At 45.3% G+C, this 13,152-nt stretch overlaps 1 protein-coding gene across 1 annotated transcript in view; it reads right to left on the reverse strand.

Moving 5' to 3' along the window:
• TULP4 (TUB like protein 4) overlaps nt 1-13,152 on the reverse strand; it is a gene marked incomplete in the record, with an annotated part of 233,255 nt that overhangs the window by 153,108 nt on the left and 66,995 nt on the right.

Genomic DNA, 13,152 nt, shown 5'->3' on the forward strand with positions numbered 1-13,152 from the left:
GAAGAGAAAAACTTTTAAATAAATCTCAAAAGAAAAATTAATATTCAAAAAATTTCAATAAAACTCAAAAATTAGAAAACCGCGCGGCGTGCTAGCACGCTGCGCGAAATGGCTAGATCACAGGAGCCATGGAGCTGTCTGTCTCTTGAAGAAGGGCTGTTCTGGGAGGAGGAGAGGGGATTATTAACAAGATAAAGGGCTAGGTGGGAGGGGCCAAAGGGCCCTGTAAAATGCCTCACCTTAAAAATATTCTAAAAAGCATAAATTTAAAAAAAATTAATTTTCGGAGACCGAGACAGAGGTAGAGACAGACAAAGACAGGCACAGAGACATAAGGACTAGAAGGGGTTTTCCTTCCAAGTGAGTTTTCAGTGTTGGCCCAGTTATCAGTGGGACATCTTCCTTTCTCCCCAGATGGCTACATCACAGGAGCCATGGAGCTGTCTGTCTCTTGAAGAAGGGCACGCGAGTTTTGGATGCTGGAGGCCCAGTTATCAGTGGGACATCTTCCTTTCTCCCCAAATGGCTAGATCACCTCCTCTTGAACTGTTGATAGGTTCATCTACCTACCGTTTGAATTGAGTCCTAATCTTTTTCCTGGCTTTAAGTTTTAAGCAAATTTCTCTTAACATTTTTTGATTTTGGTCCATTAAAACTAACTGGTTTTCTTAAAATTAAAAAATGCATTAGAAACACCTATTAATACTCATTTAATGACTGTAGTAAGCTATATAGCCCCTTGCCCCTTACTTTAAAGGTGCTACTTTATAGTATGTTCACTTTACTCACTGAGGTTTATGCCTAAAGTCAGACATGTGCTTGTAGATATGTATATATTAGCTGAGCTTGCTATTAAAAGTTTTTAATTTAATTAAGATCTTTAGTGAGTAGATAAAATGTGAAAAAAAAGCGTGGAAAACAACTGTAGCTATCAGAGATAGTGTGAGAGGAGTGGGATTGGCAGAAGGTGAGAAGTAGAGGATCAAGGGGGTTAAAAAAGCAAAATATATAAGAATCAAGAAATAAATTATTTGTCGATGGTAACATGTATGGCAATATCCTTGACTGATGTACAGTGAATGACTTTAAATAAATTAATTTAATTAAATTTCTGAAAAAGAAAATTACGCTGCAGAGAAATTCAATAATAAACTGAAGTCACAACACGGCTGAGCCATGTAGCTGGGACTGAAACTGAGGTGGCTCAGGCTCTGGGGCCCAGGGGCTTACCCTGTGTGCTTCTCAATAGAAACTCTGGAAACGTGACGACAAGGGAAATGCCTTCAAAATTTGAAGGAACCAACCTAGAAATCTTTACCTAGCAAACTATCAATCAAGACTGAAGGCAGAATTAAGAAACTTTGAGAGAGATGAAATTCTTACAGACTACAAATTCTTTCTTAGGAAGATCCTGGAGATGACACTCTAACACAAAGAAGGCATTAAGCCAAGACAGACAAAGAAATGTGACCCAGAAGTGGGCCCCTGCCAGAAGTGTGGGGCAACGACAACTCCTAGGAGACGACAAGCAGAAGTCCAAGAAATCAGCTGGAGACGGCCACTGGGCAGCCCGATCCGGACGGCAGCAGCAAAGTCCCTGACAGAGGTCTCCAGAAAAAGCAAAATTAAAAGCAAAACTGACCATCTACTGGGATGAATATGTATTGATAGAATGGTACTACAAATGTAAGAAGATTCTGCAATAAAAGAAATCAAACCACTGGGGTGAAAAAGACCATTTTTTTCATGACAGAAAAAAAGGATGAATAATGAAAAAAAATAATTACAGTATCTATCCTATCAGCTCATCTGGGAAGAGAGACATACACCAACCACATATTGTCACACAGCAACATTAGAATGGCCAGGGAGGGGGCCGGCAGGTGGTGTGGTGGTTGAGGATGCTGGACTCCCACATGGCTGACTGCAGTTCGAGTCCCAGACCTGGCGGCTTGCTTTCTCTCTCTCTCTCTCTCTCTCTCTCTCTCTCACTCACTCACTCACTCACTCACTCACTCTGTCTCTCCCTGGTCAAATTAAAATAAATAAAGTTAAAAAAAATAATTATAAAAAAAAAAAAAAAAAAGAAAAAGAAAAAAGAATGACGAGAGAGTGGAGCAAAGCTGTGCTGAGTGACCAAGTGAGGAAGAGACCTAAATCCCCACCTACCAAGATGGGAATGAAGTCAACAGACTAAATCCTAAAACTGATTAATCAGAAAGATAAATAATATAAGCCTCTGGTGAGTAGCCAAGATAAGAGTAGGGAGGGAGGAGACGAGAGTTAGAAACCTGTTTGAGTATTACTGTGACAAGTATCAAAATTAACTCACCACTGAGCTTATGAATACAAATAGAAAAGCCAGGTTAGGTGAAACAAAATCCTGGCCTAAATATAAAGCAACTGTCCCATTTCTGCCTCTTTGCCTGAAAAATTTCTTTGCTCAAACTAGGAATCCCTGAGGCACATTTAAAAGAGCTGTTTTTCAAAGACCCTGAGTTTACGACACCTGGCTGTACTAACTATACGGTTAGGCTCATTCGTACACCATCACAGTATCATGGAGCCTGAGGTTTACATGGGCATCTTGAAGACTATTATTTCCATAATTCAATACAACTAGTGCTGCCAGCTTTCAGGTATTCACACTGGTGTATAAATGCAATGAACCGAGTTATTTTTATATTCTTATCTGATTTTTCCAACACTTCTATTTGAGTATGACAGTCTTCTACTGGTCTTAGAATACCACCCAAGCATTATTTTGTTTGATCCTACAAACATTTATCACTATTTTTTAAAGTATCTATTTTATTTTATTATTGTTTTTTCATTTGACCAGAGAAAAAAAGAGGGAAAGGGAAAGTGAGAAAGCAAGCTGCCAGGTCCAAGACTTGAACTACAGGCAGTCGTGTGGGAGTCCAACAACCGTAACCACCACACCATCTGCCGGCCCCCACTATTGTTTTTATCATGACTAGAACTGACTGCTCCCACCTACTCACCCTGTTTTGCCTCTCACCACTCTCCAACACCGTACCAAACCCTTCAGTGTCCTCGGTTGTTCCTAACTCTGCTCCTCTGCTCTTAAAGACACCTCTTCTGCCGTCCTCATGAAGTAGTATCTTTTCTTTTCAGGTTTCTGCCATAGAGTGAGCATGCTCACTGGAGAAACAGAGAGACATAGTGAGAGAGAAAGTGAGACCCCCCCCCCCAGGGGGATGGCCACACTCCAGTTCCTTGTCCTTCTCCTCCATTCTCCTCCTGGGATTCGAGCACGCACATACACACACCCAGCATGATTTTCAAGCCACCAGGTCCAGGACTCGAACCATGATCAGCCATATGAGAGTCCAGCACCTTAACTACCATGCCACTTGCTATCTCTTGAAGTAGTATCTTATGTAAGGAAACACACAGAGATATTAATTTAAATTCCAGGTCTGATACCATCTAGCTCTGCGACCTTGGACAACTTCCACAACATCTCTGATCTGCAGATTCCCTAATCGTACAGCAGGGGTGATAATGCAATTGTAAAGAGTTGTTACGAAAGCTAAATTAGATAATGGGCACGAAGCAGAGGAAACATTATGGGCATAGCATATGGGAATCTTCTAAGTGTTCATGGAAAAGACATATTATGGAAGAAAAAGTGCATGAATTTCAAGGGGTTTTTGCCCCAAGATAAACTTGTACTTTAATTCCACTTTCCATGAACTTTTTCAAGTTCCCACAACATATGGTAATTGTCACCAGCGGTGGCAACATCATTTCCATGCAAATCATAGCTGTTCTCCAATGCTCAGGTGACCTAGGCAGGGCCCGTACCTTCGCCATCCTCGTCGAGCCAAAGCGCAGCAGTATCTCACCTCGTCCGGGCTCTCAAATGCTACGCCATCAGACTGCCCTGCAAGGTCCAGTCCTGCCTGGCCCTCTGGCTCCCAGCACGCCCCCTCTGATCCACTGCAGCGCTCACAGTAGGCCAGCCCAGACAACTCTCACCACCTACCTTACCAGGCCTGGTCTCAGAAAAGAAGACAGCGCTGGAGGAAAATGAAGCTAACGGGCTCTCTTCAGGGCACTTATCTTCAAAATATTGAGTTCCTCTCATTCAAGTAATGCACTATTCTTCTAGTCTCACTATGAAGATCCTTATATTCAGTTTTTCCCACTCAGGAAATCTTTAATAATAAATCTGGCAGATGATAATGGAACATCTTGGCAACCCCATAGCCTAGTGGTTAATGGAGCCAGCTCCTACATAACTGACCAGGTCCAAATCCCAGCCCCAGCAGCTTGAAAAACATGCTGGATACATGCGTGAGTTCATCTAAAATCCTGACAGAATGGAAACACAGAGAAGGGATTACAGCATGACCACACCCCACTGCTTTATCCCTCACCCTTTCTCTCTGGGGAGCACATGTGTCTGAAAATTAAGATAATAATTTTCTTTTTAAGTTTTAAAAAGGAACGTCCAGGGACCAGCAGTTAGCGTAATGGCTATGACACTGGACTCCCATGTAGTCGACCACGGTTCGAGTCCCAGACCCGGCAGCTTAAACTCACGCCGGGCGCGTGTGCGTGCATGCCCAAGATCCCGAGAGGAGAAAGGAGGAGAAGGGATTGTGGTGTGGCCATCCCCCCTGAGGGGTGATTTCTCACTTTCTATCTCTCTGTCCCTCTCTGTCTGTCTGGCAAGCACATGCGCCCTATAGCAAAAACCTCTCCAAAAAAAAGAAAACAAAAAAGAACATCTAGAGCGTACTTTTATTAGTTTAAATTACAGAATTAGGTAAGATTCTATTTTTACTCAACATAGTAAGTTTATCTACAAAAAGTATAGGAAAGTCTCAAGGGGTATGGTTTTGCAATTCCTATCTTGAAACATTAGGATTAAAACTGCTGTGTATGGGGCCAGCAGGCAGCAGCATGGTGGTTAAGGAGCTGGACTCCCACATGACAGGGCGAGTCCAGGATGGCAGCCTCAAAATCATACCGGGCGCATGCCTATGCACCCAAAATTCTGAGAGGAGAAGGGAGAAGGGACTATGTCCCTCTTTCTGTCTCTGTCTCTGTCTCTCTGGTGAGTCTACCCCATGGCGACAAACAAAACAAAGCAAAACACCTGTTGTGTACATCTCCAAAGCCACAAATATTTAATAGCTTAGCCTAGAGCTTCTCACACCCCTCTTGCCACCACAGGGGCCAATCCTTAGGGCTCACCCACACAGTTCCTTCTTTGCATCCGAAGCTAAGTGGGTGGGACAGACACCTGGCGGCACTGCCTACGGGGCAGCCGGGACACACCACAGCTCCTGGCATGCTGAGTCTGCCCACATCCGCAGGGAGAGAGGCTGCCTCACTGGTTACACAGAGCCAGCCCCGAATGCTGGGCGCTAATAAACCATCCTTAACTAAGACAGGTCACGAACACATGACCACGTGACCCTTCCACCTCGACAGCAACCGCACGTTGCATGCACCAAACACAAATGGAGAGATCTGAGCATTTGCATAAGTCAAATTATTAAGGAGGCACCCTGGCTAAACCATCTGCCACCGAAATTAATCAAATTACGAATGCCTGAGTGGACCAAATCCCCATGACAAAACACAAACACTTCACGGCACGGCCAAAAGGTGCACAGGTCAGCACTGCCTGTCCAACAATGGCATTTCGTCCCGAGCAGGTGACATGCACGGGTCCTGTCCCCGACCTGCTCCTCCAGCACCTTCCTGAGTGACGGAGCCACGCCTGACGAGGAGGGCTCAGCCACAGGCTTAGGCTAGGGCTTGGAGAACAGGGCCTTTAGTATTTCACAGGAAAAACTAAAGGTTTCTCTGAAGCCAGAATCTGGCTTAATCTTGCATCACGGAGAGAAATATTATCTGCATTCTAACAATTTCTCAAGGCCCCGCTCCAAGGTCATCTTTATCACAAATCTCTGGCAAGCTTCGGCCTTCCCCCTGTGCATTTCAGTTAAGCAGAGAAACGAGCTTCGGGTTTGCGGGACCTCAGTGGCCCTGCGCCTTCTTGAACCAAGGGCAAACCAGAGAGAGGCACCAAACTGTGGCCTCCCACGGAGCACCAGGAGCCTGGGATTCGAGTACAAGGGAGAGCATGCTTGCAGCTAGAAATTCCCATTCTTTTTGGAACTGAGATACATTCAGAGCTTTTAGGAAAAACAAAAGATGAAGTACCTGAAATAATTTTTTCGGAATATTTTAACAACACTTGAAAAGCTCAATATACTTTGTTAGGCAGAATCCTCCAGGGCGGCTAACAGTACAGCTGAATCCAAAAGAGCTTTGGGCGGCTCGTACTGGGTGCGGGTGGAGGAGGAGGGGTAGGTGCGCGTGTCTGGGCCGTGATCGGGAAGCAAGATACAGTGGGAGGCCTTGACAGTAACTGGACCGGGGACAAGGACAGAGCAAAGACTGCTGAGTTCTATGCTTACCTGACAGCTAAAAGGGGAAGGCAGAGGGTGGCACCACCTGGTGGCTGAGGGGGCGGGGGAAGCGAGTGTGGGTGGCCTGTCATATGAGAGGTCAACTGACTGATGTCCCATTCTGGGTCTCACATATCACGCTGGAGAATGAAGTCTGAGACTGGAGAGAAATAGTAGGTGGAGACAGAAATTTGGGAGCCATCAGCGTATTGGTGGATTTAAAGCCGACTCAGAGATGCAGTCTAGAAAAAGACGCATGCCTGGCACCCTGACCCTACCATTTAAAAATGAGGGTAAAAATTGTTTTAAAAAGCAGAGCAGCAAGTAAGGGAGGTTGGCAGAGACCACAAAAGTAACCGGGAAACCAGAGCCTGATGTCCTGGAGAGAGAGAGAGTAATCATGTGAACCTCACCCACAGGGTCCACGAAGTCACTGGAAAGGTGGTCATTTCAGTAGAGTAGTAGGAAAAAAGCCACACTGAAGGGGCTGAAGAGGTAAAGGGAGTTAAAAATAAATAACTATGTGACATTCTGAACGATGGGAGGCGAGGAAGCTAAAACTAAAAGAATCGACAGATCTCCCACCAAGTTTTACCCAACCACACGAGCAGACAACCACAGAAGTGTGCGCAGTGCACAGAAGGGGCAACGGGTGGGGAGGCTCAGAAAAGGCAACTCAGGGAACCAAATCCAAGAAGCCAGGCAGGATCACGGCTACGAAGGATGCGCCCCTCTACCAAAACCATTCTATGGAAACAAACACGCATGACCGCCAGACGACTCTTAATTCAAGAATATCTCAGTAAATGGCCATGAGTACTAACCTAATTTCTGTGCCATCAATCATATCTATAAGAAAGTGTTTCCTAGATGAAAATCATTGCCAATTATTTTCTGAAATAATCTTCATTCCGGAATATAAAAATGACTTTGCAAGACGTACACGCCAACCTGCTGAAGACATTTTTAAAAGAACAGACCTTATCTTCTGAATGACTGAGTCACTGGCGCGCACCAGTAAGGAAGTCCCGCTTTGGTGTTTCAGCAGGTAAGCATGTACTTTCAAGGAGACATACTGTGGCCAGCAGTATACTTACCAAATGTGAAGTTATTTATTAAAGGCTAAGAATTCTCGGGACCAGCAGTTAGCATAATGGCTATGTCACTGGACTCCCATATAGTCAACTGCGGGTCACGTCCTGGACCCGGCAGCTTAACCTCACGCCAGGCACGTGTGCGTCCCCAAGATCCCAAGAAGAGAATGGAGGAGAAGGGATTGCGGCGTGGCCATCCCCTAGGGGGGGGGGGGTGATTTCTCACTTTCTGTCTCTCTGTCTCTCTCTTTCTGGTGAGCACACATACCCTATAGCAAAAACCTCTCCAAAAAAAAATTCTCCTACTAGATGTTTGCACTGCAGGGAATATAGCTGATACCATTTATTGCAAATTTCTAATAGACCATAAAATATGAGAATGGTAAAATATTCCAAAAGGCTAGATGTGACATCTACAACAGGAGTTATCATTGAATCCGACATTCATTCATACCTGAGTAAAATGGTAACGTCAAGAATGTTAAGGAACCAGCAAGTGGTGTGGTGGTTATGGTACCGGTCTCCCACATGGCTGGCCACAGTCTGCGTCCCGGACCTAGCGGCCTGAAAATCACACTGAGCGTGTGTGTGTGTGTGTGTGTGTCCAGAATCCCAGAAGACTGTAGTATGGCCATCCCCCAGGGAGGTGATTTCCCACTTTCCCTCTCTCTCTGGTGAGCACACACACCCTATGGCAAAAACCTTTAAAAAAAATAAAAAGTCAGGAAGCAGGCATTTGTTAAATACTATGTAACACAAAAATAGACTCTATATACACTGGTTGTGGGTAAACTAACTGACCTTCCATTCAGCTTTTCTCTTTTCAATTCAGTTGTGAAATCAGCCAATTTCTAGATCTGACATCTGCATGTTGGTTACATTGTATGGCCAGAAATACAACAACCAAAAGCAGATTTCTAGATCTGACATCTGCATGTTGGTTACATTGTATGGCCAGAAATACAACCAAAAGCAGATTTCTAGATCTGACAGCTGCATACATTGTATGGCTGGAAATACAATCAAAATCTTGCAACAGCTCCTTCACTGGAAGTCTGCAGGCTGGGGTGAGGACTGGGCCTCCTGCTCATTGTGGAGGAAGGGGGGTGAAGAGAAGGTAACCAAGCAATGGCAGCGATGAGTTAAATGCCATTCTTCCTGGAAATGAAAACCGATAAAACCAAAGGTTTCTTTCCACAATTCCCTTAATGAAGGTTCAGAACCGCAAATCCCTGATCCCAAATCCTTGCAGACAGATAAGCTTTGAAATTTAGAATATTTTAAATTTCAGAAAAATAATATAAGCCGTCGGTCATCAAGGACTCTAGCAGGTTTGGGCAGCATTCACAACAAACATAAACATTTCTATAAGTGAAAGCATGGAATAACAGCAATAAGTGGCTCCACATCAGCTCACATCAGGTCTTGCCATTACATCAGTTACACGCAAACTTTCCACCTTCAGAGCCTTCAGATTTCCCAACTTGGGGGGGCCAGATGGTGGTGCAGAGGTGGAGCACAACGCTCTACGACACTGGCCCACATGGCCCAGGCTCATGTCCAGACGCCTCCCTGCGTGCACTGGGCACGTACATGCCCACGACCCAGGGCTGGCTGGGGCCGGAGGAGGACAGCTGGGTGTGTGCACGTCCTCACTCACTCTGTTTCTCTGAGACATGTAACAAATTTAAAAATCCTTAGAAAAAAAATTCACAACTGTTGATAAAGGACTGTGGGCCTGCACTAAATAAAAGTTTTAAGAAAACAGGACCGGCAGTTGGCGTGATGGCTATGTCACTGGACTCTCATGTAGTCAACTGTGGTTAAAGTCCCGGACCCGGAGGCTTAAATTCACGTCGGGTGCGTGTGCATGCATGCCCAAGATCCCGAGAGGAGAAGGGACTGCAGTGTGGCCATCTCCCCCGGGGGTGATTTCATTTCTTCCGTTTCTCTGTCTCCCTGTCTTTCTGGCTAGCACACGTGTCCTATAGCAAAAACCTCTCCAAAAAAAAAAGAAAAGAAAAGAAATATAAGTTGAAGTAGAATGGTAGAGCCTAGGATTCAAGTTCTAGCTCTCCTCCATAAGAATCGCATACATTTAGACAACTTGTATAACACCCGAGTTTCTCACCTGTAAAGCGAACTGAGTCCCAAGTCTGCTGGGAACCACGTGAGGCAACTGGCTGGGTGATGCCTGATACCGAGTTCGGCACTGGGCGGAAGAATGGCTGACCATCTTGGTTTGCCTGGGACGATCTTGGTGTTAGCCCTGGCAGTATCATATCCTGGTCACTCCACAGCATGCACTCAGTACTATATTAAAAATGATAAATTCTGGGGACCAGCAGTTAGCGTAATGGCTATGTCGCTGGACTCCCATGTAGTGGATCGCAGCTCGAGTCCCAGACCCTGTGGCTTAAACTCTTGCCAGGTGCATGTGTGTGGATGCCCAATATCCTGAGAGGAGAGTGGAGAAGAAGGGATTGTGGCGTGGCCATCCTCCCTGGGGGGTGATTTCTGGCTTTCTGTCTCTCTCTCTTTCTCTCTCTGTCTTCCTGGCAAGCACATGCGCCCTATAGCAAAAACCTCTTCCCCAAAAAAGAAAAAAGATAAATTCTGTAAATACAGCATTAACTAAAAACAATAATGCAGAATGGATAATCACAAAAAGCTTGTTTCAACTAGCCAGGCCACTGTCTGTGAATCATAATGTCCTGCCTTTTGCTGTAGGCAGAGTTCTAAAGCCCCACCCCCTGCAGTGCCCACCCTGTGTAATTCCCTCCCTGGGGTACAGATGGGCCGGGCCTACATAGTACAACCCTTTTTCAGAGTTGGAAGAAGTCATAAAGGGGGCCAGATGGTGCTGCAGTGGTCACATGCAGCACTCTGAGAGGCTGACCCAGGTGGGAAGGTTCCAGGTTTATGCTCTGATCCCCCCCGAGTATGCCAGGCCCAGGTGAACCTGTGGTCTGGGGCTTGCTGAGGCTACAGTGTAGATCACTGCATCAAGACTCTGCTGCAGGTGCATACAGAATGAATCAATAAGCTTCAAAAACTGGGGGACCAGCAGGTGGCATGGTGGTTAAGACAGTTGGATCCCATGTGGCAAACTGCATGGTACGAATTTCAAACCCAGTGGCTTGAGAAACTTGCCCAGCACATGTGCATGTTATGCCCAAAATCCCCAAAGAAGAATGGATGAGAAGGGACAGTGGCATGACCATCCCCCAGGGAAGGTCCTTTCTCAATTTCCCTCAGTCTCTAACAAAGCATATGTGCTCTCTAGCAAATAAATAAATTTTTTAAAAAAGAAAGATCAGAAGATATAGCCAATGCCCTCCTCTGGCCTTAAAGAAGCAAACCATAGCCTGTGGAAAAAAAGAAAGATTGGAAGATATAGCCAATGCCCTCCTGCTGGCCTTAAAGAAGCAAACCATAGCCTGTGGAGAGAGCAGTAAGGAAGGGACTATGAAGGCCCTCTAGGGTCCAAGAGCCTGAGTCCCACAGCCACAACTAACTGATTTCTGCCAACACAGTAAGTGAGCTGGAAGAGGGCAGGGCCCTGAGCCTCAGAGGAGCTCGCAGTCCTGGCCAGCACCCTGATTTCAGCCTATTAGACCCTGAACAGAGATCCTAAGTACACCAGGCAAGGACTTCAGACCTACTGAAGTGTGAGGCTAGAAATGGGTGCTACTGTCAGTCAAAGACTTGGTGGCAATTTCTTACCCACCAACAGAAAATACATCTTAAGAGAGTATCAGGTTTGGGACTAGCAGATGACGTATGTTATGTCAATGGACTCCCGTGTAGGCAACCGAGGTTCAAGTCCCAAATCCCAGGAAGAGAATGGAAGAGAAGCAACTGCACCAAGTCTATCCTCCTGGGGAATGATTTCTCACTTTTTGTTTCTCTGTCTTTCTCTGGCGAGTATACACACCCTATAGCAAAATTTGCTCTCAAAAAAAGAAAAAAAAGAGTACCAGGTTCAAGTTCAAAGTTACGTGTGTGTGTGTGTGTGTGTGTGTGTGTGTGTGTGTGTGTGTGTCTATCTGTATATAGCATTACAGTATAAAAGTTACTTCTAAGGGCCAGTTGGTTGCATGGTAGTTAGGTGGCTGGACCCCATGTGGCTGACTGTATGGGTTGAGTCCCAGACCCAGCAGTCTGAAATACACACTTACTGTGTCTGTGCCCAGAATTCCGAGAGGGGCGGGATTGAGGAGGAGGGTGTGGCGTGACCAGCCCCTCAGAGTGTTCTTACTCTCCCTCTCAATGTTTCTCTGGTGAGCATACTCTCTAACAAATCAACACAGAAGTATTTGCACATCATAATTCCTTACACAAAACTGCTTTTATTCCATCAGAAATGTTTAAATTAAAAAGAAGCTTCTTAGTAAGTTAAACTCAGGCTGGGAAAAAGAATCTCAAAACACTCCTGGCTCCACAGGCTGAAAGTTACATATATTGATGGTGGGGTGTAAAATGGTACGACCACTTTAGAAGACCATTTGGCCATTTCTACTACATCTACATATATGCCAACACTATAACTCAGAATGTCTGCCTTCTCAGGACACAGGTCCACAAAAAGACAAATATTCATAGCAGTTTTACTCCTAATAGCCAAAACGTGGAAGCAATCCATATGCCCACCAACAAGAAAATGAAAAAAATTATATCTTCTTCCAATGGAAAACTAACACCAATTAAAAAGAACAAACTAAGGGACCAGCGGGTAGCGTGGTGGTTTGGACTCCCACATGGTCAACCGCAGTTTTGAGTCCTGGACCTGGAGGCTTGCTTCCTTATAACCCCCCCCCCATTCTGTCTCTGGTCAAATTAAAATAAATAAATAAATAAATAAATAGAATAAAATAAAGTTAAATAAAATAATTCTTTTAAAAATTACCTATATGAAAAGAAAACACGAACAGCACACACAATGAGGAGTCTCACAGACAGTGCATGGAGTGGGACAAGCCAGACACGGAGAGTGTGCAACGAAGGATTCCATTTCCACGAAGTACAACGGGAGTCGGAATATGGGGCAGCTGTCAGTGGGACTGTAATACGGACTGAACGTGTGACCCTCCGAAATTCATGGTGAAACCTAATCCTCGCTATGGTGGTATTAAGAGTAGGCCAGGCCTTTAGGAGATGACTGGTAATGGGATCAGTACCCTCACATAAAAGGCTAAAGAGAGTCTTCCGTCACTTCCGCCCTGTGCAGGTGCAACAGCAAGGCACCAGCTACAACGCAGAGCCCTGACCAGACACGGAACCTGCTGGCTCCCTGATCCTGTGCTTCCCAGCCTTTAGGACTGTGAGCAAGAAAATTTGTTACTCATAAGTTACCCAGTCTAATGTATTTTGCTATATTGGCAGGAACGGACTAATGGGCCAAGACAGGAGTGGACTACAGTCTGGAAAAGGACACCAGGTACCTAGAACAGGCGCTAGAAACAGCCTGTATTTTAGTCTGGCTGGAGCTTACATGAGTGACAGCACATACAAGCAATCACAAGATTAAGATTGGTACACTTTACTGTACGTTATCTGGCTGTGGCCTGAATATCTGTGGTCTCACAGGTTTACCTGCTGAA

This window comes from Tupaia chinensis, unplaced genomic scaffold, assembly GCF_000334495.1.
Source record: "Tupaia chinensis unplaced genomic scaffold, TupChi_1.0 Scaffold000468_1, whole genome shotgun sequence".
Taxonomy (NCBI): domain Eukaryota; kingdom Metazoa; phylum Chordata; class Mammalia; order Scandentia; family Tupaiidae; genus Tupaia; species Tupaia belangeri.